The sequence below is a fragment of the Podarcis pityusensis genome (genome assembly GCF_964106645.2).
Source record: "Podarcis pityusensis genome assembly, chromosome: 12".
In the NCBI taxonomy this organism is placed as follows: Eukaryota; Metazoa; Chordata; class Lepidosauria; order Squamata; family Lacertidae; genus Podarcis; species Podarcis pityusensis.
Window position 1 is genome coordinate 41,905,449 of NC_138037.1, and position 12,222 is coordinate 41,917,670.

Consider the following 12,222-nt stretch of genomic DNA (forward strand, 5'->3'; position numbering starts at 1 on the left):
TTCTATATGAGGAGATTTCACCCCTCCCATTCCAAGAATCTGCTGATGTTCTCTGCTGATTCTCCAGAGAGGAGGGGGGCAGTTTCTGCTCACTACTTATTCCGCTCCAGCCTCACATCAAAGAGAGAGACTGAGTGTTAGAGAGAGACTGAGTGTTATCTCTGTGTAGATAAGGTCGCTGCAGAAAGCAGCTGTAACACTCAGTGCAGTCCAGCGTCTCCATTTGTATATAGTTTGTATAGTACAGTAGCTGTTAGTGAATAAAAGAAGATATTCTTCAGCACTGTCGTCCGAGTGATTTATGCTCTGCACGGCTGTCTTCTGGAAGTGAGTTCGGTGCTCACAGCTCTGAGTTGTGAGTCCACAGCACTTAGACCTGTTCCTGCAGAAGAAGATCTCTGGAAGTGCTACCCCAGCTCGCCTGGCCCAGTCGGGGCTGAAGTGGTTGAGCCCAGTCGGTGGCACTGGCTCAAGGGCGATGCTGACACTATACTCTAAACAATGCTTCTATGAATATGGAGGGGGAAACTCCAGACTATTAGCAAACAGATGTAGGAAAAAAGCACTCAAAACAAGAATACACTGCATCACCAAAAAATATGGCAACATAACATTCTCCCCCAAAGAAATAACCTCAGAATTTGCAGAATTCTACTCCAACCTATACACCTCCCATCGCCCACCTGAGAAGGAAATCGGAAAATTCCTAGCAAGACGGACCATGCCTAGCTTAATTGATGAGGAACAGGGATTCATGGACAGACCTATCACCCCAGAGGAAATAGATATGGTCCTCAAAAACTTGAAACCACACAAAGCCCCAGGCCCAGATGGCTTCACAGCAGAATTCTATAGGAAATTCAAAGAACCCCTGATGCCCTACATGACCCGCCTATTCAATGACACCATGAAAGGGGGGGGGGGGTCCATCCCTAAAACGTGGTCTGGGATTTTGATGTTACTTATGTTCGTTGACTCAACCAAGGGAGTCAGGCCTTGTGGGAGCAGAATGCTATGTAGTCTGGACATTGTGGCATGGTGCCACTAGAATGCGTGGTTGGTGTCTCCCGGGTTCCCCCTGCCCCATATGTCACAAATGCCCCTGCTTGTTAGTAATTTAGCAGTTTGTAAGAGTGTCTAATTGTTTAGGGTTTCCCTCAGAGGAAGGCTGTCCATGGGGTTGTGGGGTGGATGTCTTTCAGAGAGTTGCCTCTCATGTTTAGGTTAAGGTCACCTCCCAGGATTGCTTCCCCTTCAGGGAAGGAGAGGAATTTGTTTAGTGTTTTCTGCATGAACTCTAGTTGTTTTGAGTTTGGGGCATATATGGAGCCAATTGTCAGTTTAGTTTTGCCTTCTAATATCCCTTTGGTGAAAATGAATCTGCCTCTTTTGTCTTTTAGCACTATAGTGGCTTTAAAATTCAGGTCTCAGTACTGAGTATTATGGCTACTGTGCGAGCCTTTCCTGAGCTAAGTGCAACCCATTGTTGGTTGAAGCGGGGTTTGCTTAGGAGTTTGCTTCCTTTAGGTGGATTATGTATTCCCTATAGGAAGGCTATGCGTGGTTTCATGATGTCTACATGTGTGGTTCTCTTTAGATAGGGTTTCCCAACCCCCTGACGTTTAGTGTGATTGTTTTAAAGCTAGCAATTCTGCATGCCTACTTTATAGAACGATTCCCTGTCTACCTGTTTGGGTTGTCCTGTGTCTCTCACCTTTATATCGTCTATTGAACCTAGTTTGTTGCGCTGACCTAAAGTGTGATGGGCAGGGGAAGAGGGAAATTGGAGTTAGAGTTGGGCTGGGGAGGGAGGGGGTAGATTACAGAAAGTAGCCTATAAGTAGTTATATAGGTGTTTGTTCGGGGTATTTTGGACCGTTTGACTTCCAACTGGTTGGTCCTATGTCTCGGCTTGTGTGGAGGGCCTTGATTAGGAATAGGCTTCCCCCCCTTTCGCTTGCGATGGGGAGGGTGTCCGTGAGACGGTGTCAAGCACCATTGTTGTGCTTGTATTGGGTACAAGGTTTATAAACAATATTGTCAGTATAGTTACCAACATTTTTGGTTTGTTGGGATGTTAGGATAGGGGTATGGGTATTGGCACGCTCTGGAGCCACCATTATGTTAGTTGTGTGTCAGATTGTAGCCTGCTAATTGGTTGTGGGTTTTTTTAGATTGGGGGTTTTGTTTTCATTAGTATGAGTCCCCCCACCCCCCGATTTTCTTTTTCTTTTACCTGTGTGTGTCGTTTGTTGCATTTGTGTGCTGAAGGGGGCGCCGGAGGTGACTTCTCTTTTTATTTGTGTGCTTAATTTTTTGTGCTATGAGTGGAGTCAGTGGGGCGGTGGTGTGGGTGTGGCAGGATCATAGCAAGTGGCTTATGAGTATACTTGTGAGATTATGAGTTAGAGCATGCCTTCTTAGTTGTAAAGGGGTTTGTGCGGTTCAAGTGTGTTTTTCCTTATTTGCTTTGCTATATAACATTTCCATTGTTGGAGACCAGAGTGTGTGTAGGTGTGTGCAGCTGGGGTTTGGATGCAGGGTGGAACTGAACGTTAGAATCCCCAATATCAGTCCAGCAAAGTTTGGTGGTTACATTTATTGGTAATCAGAGGGGCTAGTTGTTTCACATATATTCTTTACTTTCCTCTCAGGCAAGGATTGTTGTCTTACTGTTGTGAATGTGTTGTTTTTGTTATTAAGTGCATTTTTAGTTGCTTTTTTCACAAATTGCGCCTCAGTTGTCAAACGTTTTGGAAGTCAAATGGTCTTTTGGAACGGATTATGTTCAACAACCGAGGTTCTACTGTATCTAACTATCCAGTTAATGCCATATGGAAGGTATAGAGTTGGTGCAACTTACTTCAGTGATTTTGTTTGGACAACCCATAGCCCAGAGTCCAGTTGTGTGGACTCAGCTCCCCAAAGAGGGGGAGTTTCAAGCCACTGAGTTTCAGTATGGTTCAGATAGCTATTTCTTAGGCTGTGCTCACATAAACAGAGACTAGGCTGTGTACACATAAATGGTGACAAACTCTAACTGTGCTATAACACACTTTTACTCATTCATTGCTTTCCACAACTTAGTTTATGCATTGGAAAAGGCAGTTGTCTGTGGTCCCGAACCATGATCATGCCTTATTCTGACATCTTGAAACAGCCCTCTGGCCACTGCCAGTAGTGTATGGATTGGTCTTTAATTCCATATGTTCTTTCCATCACCAACATTGCCACAGGCATTAAAAGGAGTTCTGGTTTCAGGATGAAAGCAGAGTAGGGACAGTTTCTTGTGTGATTCAAGCCAGATTTATACTTCCAGTTTTCAGGCACATTAAATCCACTTGCAGTTTTACAAAATAGGCAAAGAATAATTGACCTGTTCTTAAAATAGGATAAAAGCTATTACACTCATTCTCTTTATTTTGCATTTCATATCCCTGGAGTTTTCTCCACTACCATTTTTTAAAAAAATATATAGTAGTAAATTCTAAACAAATCTTAAAATCATCATATGGTAACACAAACAAATTGGGAGTGTGAACCACTAGGCAAGTTTCATTTTTTTGGTAGAATATGAGTCGATTGCATAAATTCTTCTTGGAAAACAGACATTGATCAGGAAAGTTGTGTGCACATATGAAAGAATTCCTTTGGAAATTTTCTTCATGCTCCTAATAAAACTTCACAGCATCTAAGAATTTAAGGAAAGATAAATCCTTTCAGTTGCTTTCTTTTAACAGTGTGGAAAGGAGGCGTGTTGGGAAAGAGAAGCGACAAGGCCCTGATTTTCTTTTTTGCTGATTTCTGTTTCAGTTAATTCTGCAGTAATTGGATGCACTGTGTCTAATTCTTCATAAATCAACAGCACATTATCACAATATTGACAGTGGCTTTCCTAGCCCCATTGTCTCTATCAAGAGTTATATTCTGCTTCAAAACAATTTGCTGTGAACACCCTTGTTTGTTTGCCACACAAGTCTTTGTTCTGGCTGAAAACTTTGATTTATCACTGTATATAATTGATGGCTGTGGGGTAGGTGGACTATAGCTATTGCTCCTCCTCTTTTAATCTAGCTTTGCCTAGAAATCCATGTCATGGAGCATTCTCAAGGGAACCAGGCTGGGAAATTTTCTGTATGTCCAATGGGAGCCCATTAATCATAGTGAAGAGTCTCTTACTGGCTGTATCCATGTTTGTGAAAGGAAAGTAGAGACCACCTCAGAAGGACTTATCAGGAGAATAGATGTTAAAGCTAATGTATTCATTGTAAAATCACAAAAAAAACCTTTATTCATCCCTAACGTATCACAACATATTTTTGGAATGGATTTCACTCTTCTTAAAGGCTTTGAACTCAGGAAAAGACTATAATATCTGAGATCAGGACCCAAAGGGATGGAAAATACTATTATTGATTAAGAAGAAGAAACTAAACCACCACTGCTTTCTGTTGTGGAGAAAATAAAATAGATAATAATGAAAACAGCACAGATACTCAATTCTGATAAACTAGCATTATATCAGTGCAAACAAGTGAAATTATTTAGATTATTGTGAAGTCATTTGATTACATGGTTAATTTGAAATTGATAATATGATCAGTTAGTAATCAGAATAAACTCCAGAAACTAGATTGGGATGTTGGATACCCTCTACTATGAATAAATTAATATTTCTCCTTATTATATTTCGGGTCCTTTATCCTCATTCCATTTCCCCCTGCAATAATCCTGGCTGTGATCCAGACAGTTGCATGATTAATGTGTATTGGGCCTTTGGACTATTTCACAGCAATCCCCTGCTCCCCACTTGGCATGCTAGATTTGAAGCTTGAAGTACTGAGGCAGCTGTGAAACACACAAGCAAGAATCTAAAGCTTCTGCATGTGTGGCAGTGTTTGGCCGCACTTAAATAGATGTTCAGTATCTTCATTCATTCCACATCTTACAAATGGTACTCTAAGACTGAGAGAGTATGATTTGCCCAGAACTACACCTTAAGATTTTGCATGAGCAATGGTGTCAATGTTAGAGAGAAGTCTAACACTGCTATCTTGTACTCTTCAACATTTCTCTGCTGAAAATAGGGACGTCTTATATGATGATGATGATGATGATGATGATGATAATAATAATAATAATAATAATAATAATACCCTGCCCATCTGATGGGGTTGCCCCATCCACTCTGGGCAGCTTCCAACATATATAAAAACATAATAGAACAATAAACATTAAAAAAATTCCCTGTACAGTTCCACCTTCAGATGGCTTCTAAAGGTTGTATAGTAACTTATCTCCTTAGCTTAAGGTAAAGGTAAAGGGACCCCTGACCATTAGGTCCAGTCGTGGCCGACTCTGGGGTTGCGGGGCTCATCTCGCTTTATTGGCCGAGGGAGCCGGTGTACAGCTTCCGGGTCATGTGGCCAGCATGACTAATCCGCTTCTGGCAAACCAGAGCAGTGCACGGAAATGCCGTTTACCTTCCCGCTGGAGCGGTACCTATTTATCTACTTGCACTTTGATGTGCTTTCGAACTGCTAGGTTGGCAGGAGCAGGGACCGAGCAATGGGAGCTCACCCCGTCGCGGGGATTCGAACCATCAACCTTCTGATCGGCAAGTCCTAGGCTCTGTGCTTTAACCCACAGCGCCACCCGCGTCCCTTTCTCCTTAGCTTAGGGGTCGCATAACTCCATACCCTTCCAACATTTCTCCAGTGAAAATAGAGACGTGCTAAGGAAAAGCAGGATGTTCCAGGATCAAATCAGAAACTGAGACAGCTTCTGTAAATCTGGGACTGTCCCTGGAAAACAGGGACACTTGGAGGGCCTGCTATCTAGGCCCCATTCCTATATTCATTTTATATTGTGGTAAAGTCGCCATGAGGCAGTTTTTCACCAGCCGTGGATGTTTCTTCAGAATCTGCTGCCCCTCAAAGGTGAGATCTAATAAGTTGCATGTCTCAGAAGTAATCAGCAGCAAAGTTATCCAGAATGTGGAAAAAATGTGGGAATCGAGCCTTCCTATTGCTAATTAAGCGCTAAGTCTGGCAATCCAATTTAACAGCAAATAAATGATTTCTTGGCTCCGCAGAGCTTTTCAGTGGGCTTAAGTCTTTACCCTAGTATTGCCAGGTTGGCTGACAACCTCGGTATAACGTGCTGATTTATCTGAATTCATTACTATCAATGACCTCACCATAATGCTAAGTAATGTCATACGTTTGTGACATTGCAACAGCTGTGCTCCACCTTAAGCATTTTTACGCTTGCTCTGTAAATCTTAGAATTGGCCTGCAGTTGCCTTGCATTTAAAGTGGACTTGTAAGGAATATTTTATAAGAAAAATTTGCCCACCGGGGAGAAGTAAAAGAAGCGAATAGACGCTCATATACAGCTTAGTCACTGGCAGTCTGGTTCCTATCCCATATAAATAACCATGAACCATGGGAAGGAAGAGCAATCATAATACAGCATAACAACGACCATTTTGTTTACTAAACAAACAGCTTTAGAAGCTAAATTTAGTGCAGAGCTAAAGAAGAACCAGGGCTTATTTTCTTATGAATCACCAATGCAACAATACGTTTGTTTTACAGTGAATTACTTTGCTTCATAAAACCTTGTTAACAAAGGCTCAGTACATGGAACACTAACAAAGAATAATTCTACTTTGCCATTTTTGCAGCTGGGTCCTCGAAAGCTTTTGCAAGGATTGCTCAGGTGAACTACCTATAATACCCCCAAGGTGGTTGTAGGGCCTCATGAGAGTGGTGTTTTATGGTGAGTGTATTCCGCAACATGTCCTTGACACAATAATAGTGCATTAGTGGTAGATTTATTCTGCTTTAACTATTCTGCAATGCTTTCCTCATGGTGCCACATTTCTGGTATTAAAAGTTACGGTGGGCGGACTGTGTGAACTACAGGATTTCTTCACACAGTTGAAACCACTCTGAAGAGACTTGCAGAGAACCCAGCTCAGAGAGTTAGGTATCCCGTTGTGAGTGTTACCAAACAGGAAGGTAAAGGTAAGATAAAGGACCCCTGGATGGTTAAGTTCAGTCAAAGGGGGTGGTCATGTGGACAAATGATGTGGGTCGGGAGAATGGAGAAAGGCAAACGGAAACATTTAGTGTGACTTATTACAACTTCTGGAAGCGCAGACATTAGTTACGCAAACCCATTTGCATCTGTACAGAGACGTAAGTTGAAAAAGCACACACTGGGTAGATATTTCTGCTTACATTATGGACATTGCCATGTAGGTAAAGGTAAAGGACCCCTGGACGGTTAAGTCCAGTAAAAGGAGACTATGGGGTTGCGGCGTTTATCCACAGACAGCTTTCCAGGTCATGTGGCCAGCATGACTAAACTGCTTCTGGCGCAACGGAACACCGTGATGGAAACCAGAGCACATGGAAACGCCGTTTACCTTCCTGCCGCAGCAGTACCTATTTATCTACTTGCACTGGCATGCATTCGATCTGCTAGGTTGGCAGGAGCTGGGACAGAGCAACTGGAGCTCACTCCGTTGCGGGGATGTGAACCGCCAACCTTCTGATTGGCAGGCCCAAGGGGCTCAGTGGTTTAGACCGCAGTGCCACCCACAATCTCTGAAGGAATTTACTCCTTTAGAAAGATTTTTAGCAGCAGCAACATGGATGGAGCATGGTCTTGTTGGTGGAGAGGGGCATAGCCAATGGGCTGTGGCACATGTGGGAGTCAGGCTGGCAAGCATAGATGTAGCCGATTAGATTGCTACTTGTGGAAAAATTCCCTTCAAATCGGTTTCGGCCTCTCTGAAGGAAATTGCTTTTAAAATTCTGCAAATGCGGTACTTAACACTAGCCAGACTGGCTCGTATCAACTTCACTCACACTCAGATTTATTGGAGGATGGCTATAGGGTCACACCAGCACATTGGGGGGTGGGAGCTAAAAAAAGGGGCCACATTTTGGGAGTCAGTATTTGGGGACGTTCCTGCCATAACAGGACAAAACATTGTTAAATCTTTGGAGCTAGCTTCTACTCAACCTATCCTTGGGCTATAATCCAAACCTTCATTTCAAACATCTTATAGGTAAACTCTTGTAGGCTGCTAGGCTTGTAGTTGCAATCTATTGTTGGAAACTTCTCAAAGGAATCTATAGTATAAGAAAGTGTGGCAGTTAGCTGTGGTAGAAAAAATAGCTAGCAAATGGAAGCTTGCGTGGGGTTTGAAATCAAAGGACACATTCACAACGGATTGGGATGCCTTTATTATGTATACAGCTAAAGAGAAGACACAGTGGAACCTCACTCAACACTACAGTATTTTCTGGCTAGTGTAATTTTAAACTAGGATTGGTTTATTCATTTGGATAAGTGACTGGAATTGTGTTGTTCTAAGGGTGCTGGCCTCCCTGTGATCTGTAATCTCATCTCCTGGGGAGGAGTGGGGTGATGGTTTTTGTTTGTTTTTACTGTTCTTTGATAATCTGTAACATTGAAAACGATATAAATATTATTTTTTAAGAATAAGAAGTTGTGGAATTTCAGTAGGAGGTTGTGGGGCATGCACTGATTGAAAACAAACTTTTGCGGGCACAAATAGCGTTAAAAGTGGGGTTGTGTATGACTGTTGCGATTGTGTCATGAGCATAGGTAAAGGTACCCCTGACCATTAGGTCCAGTTGTGACCGACTCTGGGATTGCGGCGCTCATCTCGCTTTATTGGCCGAGGGAGCCGGCGTACAGCTTCCGGGTCATGTGGCCAGCATGACTAAGCCGCTTCTGGTGAACCAGAGCAGCGCACGGAAACGCCGTTTACCTTCCCGCTGGAGTGGTACCTATTTATCTACTTGCACTTTGACGTGTTTTCGAACTGCTAGGTTGACAGGAGCAGGGACCAAGCAACAGGAGCTCACTCCGTCGCGGGGATTCAAACCACCGACCTTCCGATCGGCAAGCCCTAGGATCTGTGGTTTAACCCACAGCGCCACGCATAAATAAGCACAAATCTACCAAAAAAAAAAAATGATCTGGGGTCTGGAAGGGCCTCTAGATCTTCTGCATCAGTGATACTGATGTTCTTCAAAGGAAGTCCTCTAGGAGAGGGGTAGAGTTTGAAAAAAGCAGAAAGTGTGGCCTTACGTCCTAGTTTACAGAGGGTGATCCTCTGTTTTAATGAGTTGAAGTCTGGTTTAAAGGTTTAAAGAAACCTAAGGAGAGAGCAGAGACCTTGATGTTCCCCACCAACACTTAACACTTGGACAGCAGATGTCTCATGGATAGCTCAGTTGGTGGAGCCTAGTGTTGATAACACCAAGGTTGCAGGTACAGTCCCTGTACGGGAGAGCTGCATATTGCGTGAACAGGCTGAGTCCCCAGATCCCGAGCAGTCCCCCCCGTCATGTGGAATAACGACTCAAGACAACGTGCTATGGGATTAAATTGGCCACAACTTTATTAAATTTCAAATGTGGGTAGACCTTGGCTCAGGCATTGGGCGTTCTCCCTCCCCAGTCCCCAGCCGGGGACCTAGGGAACTTCAGGGTTATCCAGTGTGGGGGGGGGGGATGGGCCGGCTCTGGAGAACATATGTTCAAGCAGAGATAGCCGCCCCCGTTATGTCGCCGCCGCAGGGGAGAGCAATGACGACCTTTCGGCGTATGGTCAAAGCCTCCCTTCAGAAACCCCTTTAACGGGGAACCCTGGTATCGCTGCCGCAAAGAGGAAGATGGACTAAAGGATTCCGCCCAAGGCCTGATACCGCCAAAGTTGTGATGTTTTGCTACGGGAAAGGTGAAACCTGCCAATACAGGGAAATTCCTTTCCGGCCCGTTAACAGCGACCTTAACGTAGCAGCGAACGCATACCTGTGAAGAAAGGTTAACCTGCAAAACCTATGAAGAAAAGTTAACCTGCAGAAGAAGACATTAACTGAGGGTGGGTAGGGTGGGAGAAGCTCTGGAGCCAAGTGAGGATTCCCAGGTAAGATCCTCCCTCTATTGTGTGGGCAGGTAATCCCTCCCCTACCTGGCCTGGTCTCCTTGGCAACGCTTCCCCCAGGTGGGATTGGACAACTGACTGAGGTAGGCGGAGACCTCCAGGTATCCCACCTGAGGGATGGCAAAGCCAAGCCTCTGCTGATGGGGCCGCTCCAGACGTAGGGCTGCGCGCGTCCACGCAAAGGGCACCCCCCGTTTTAAGCGGGGAGCGGTCATTCCTGCATTGCAGGGGGTTGGACTAGATTATCCTCGGGTCCCTTCTAACTCTACAATTCTGTGATCACATGGGGAACCTGGTTATAGTATTCTCCATTATGGTGAGATATGTTATATTCTTATTAAATTATAGCGATCATTTCCAAATCTGCATCTATATGTATAATTTAGCACGTGCTAACTTTATGCAAAACTGTGTGCACATTTGCCTATTTTTTAGTGATTTATAAGTGGCAGTCCTAGAATCAAATAAGGGCACTGGGTTATAGTGTTGCTTCAGGAGGCAGCTCCATTCTACTACATTTTTTTTGCAGATCAAATGAATCCTATGCCCACCCCTAGAATACTGTAGTCAGCTCAGTAGACTGTGATGGTTACTTTTTAATAAGACAGAAACAAAAAATGAACAGCATTTCCTTTGTGATAAGCTCTGGATATTATAAAGTTCTGTGAAATGAGGGTAATTAATTTCTTTAGAATTGGCACATTAATACTACAGCTCCCCGAGGTAACAAAAAAATAAAACCCAATTAACCTGAGCTAACAATGCTTTTAAGCTGACATGTCACAGGGTACAGGTCCAGCCTTGTTGCTGGCATGGAGCACTGAAAAAGCCTCTCTAAAGAGAGTTGCTGCAAAAAGTAATTAAATTCTTTAAGGGCAGCCTTATCGATTGTACAAAATATGAACACATGCGTAGCAGCAGAATATGAATGCATACTTCAGCACATTAAGAATCTTTGACAGTTATTGGAGAAGAATAAAAAAATGAGAAAATAACATGGTTTGACATTTATGTGGATCATTCAAGAAGATCAAAGTAAACGATCTTATAATGGCAAAGAATATATATATATATATATATATATATGTGTGTGTGTGTGTGTGTGTGTGTGTGTGTGTATGTATATGAAATATGGTTGCTGTTGCATACACAATATAATAGCTGAATATAAAAAATCAATTATTATACAATTTTTGTTGATGGGCTTCCATATTATTCTCTATCATAGTTGGTTAGGATGGGGAAAACATTTGGCAACTGGGAGCATTAGACTGTAAGGTTCGGAGAGGAGTTTGAGGAGTTCTCCTAATGTTACCCATCTTGTCCCCAGAGAAGTCTGCAGTTTTGAGAACATTGCCCGTGGAACATCCTTAAAGAACATTGGAAGATGCTTGCTTGGCGCTTGAACTTACTGATCCATTTCCGCCCTCTGATATGCTTAATTCACTGTGCTTTAAAGACCTTTTAATCTCAAATGGATTTGCTTCTGCCCCCGGCCCCCAGTCCTGAAACTGCTTGCTATAGAGTAGTCCAAATGAAGCCTACAGATAAGCAGGCAAAGAGTTATTCTGTGTTTTAGAATTAGCACAGCCATTTTGCTAGATAAGAGGCAGCAGAATGAAAAGTTGCTTAATTTTGTGTACAGGTGCTATCTTGCAAGACTCTAAAGCAGGGATGGCCTCCAACTATAGATTTGCTGGCCTCTTAACTGCCCAGCCAGAATGCCCAATTAGTCACGGATGATAATAGTTGCAGTTAAGTGACACCTAGAAAACCAAAGAATGAATCCTCGCTCTTGATCTATTCTAAAAAGCTCTACTACTGTGCTATATGGATTGCAATGGAAGTGGAATCTTTCTGTGTGGATATATTTGTTATGTACTGAGCTTGGATCCTAGAACAATAGGCAGGTAGGATCCTAGAATGGAACAATCTGATTGGCCTGCAGGAGCAGCCCAATCAGGCTCCAGGAGGGAAGCAGAATCAGCCAATCACACGGGACCTATTGTGTAAATAATGTATATAAAGCCAGAGGGTTGGGGGGAAATTCATTCGCTGTCTTTATGAGCTTCAATAAAGAGCTACGTGACTCCGAGTATATTTCAGCATTCTTTTCCCAAATTTGAACTGAATACTGAATCGCCTCTAGGGAGTTCCATATGCATATTGGACTACCCCAACGTTTTCCCCAAATTGAGGCAAGTGGCAACAAGTTGTTGAGTTAGCTTG

The 12,222-nt window shown here is 43.2% G+C and overlaps 1 protein-coding gene across 9 annotated transcripts in view; it reads left to right on the forward strand.

The window, feature by feature from the left end:
- Positions 1 to 12,222, forward strand: part of RARB (retinoic acid receptor beta) — a 352,738-nt gene that overhangs the window by 95,394 nt on the left and 245,122 nt on the right. The window contains exon 1 of one of the 9 annotated variants that reach the window (XM_080974925.1): positions 6,765 to 6,783. The exons of the other annotated variants lie outside the window; for them this stretch is intronic. The gene's annotated coding sequence lies outside the window, so the exon portion shown is untranslated. Of the gene's footprint in view, positions 1 to 6,764; positions 6,784 to 12,222 lie in introns of those variants that run through there. 9 annotated transcript variants of the gene reach the window in all.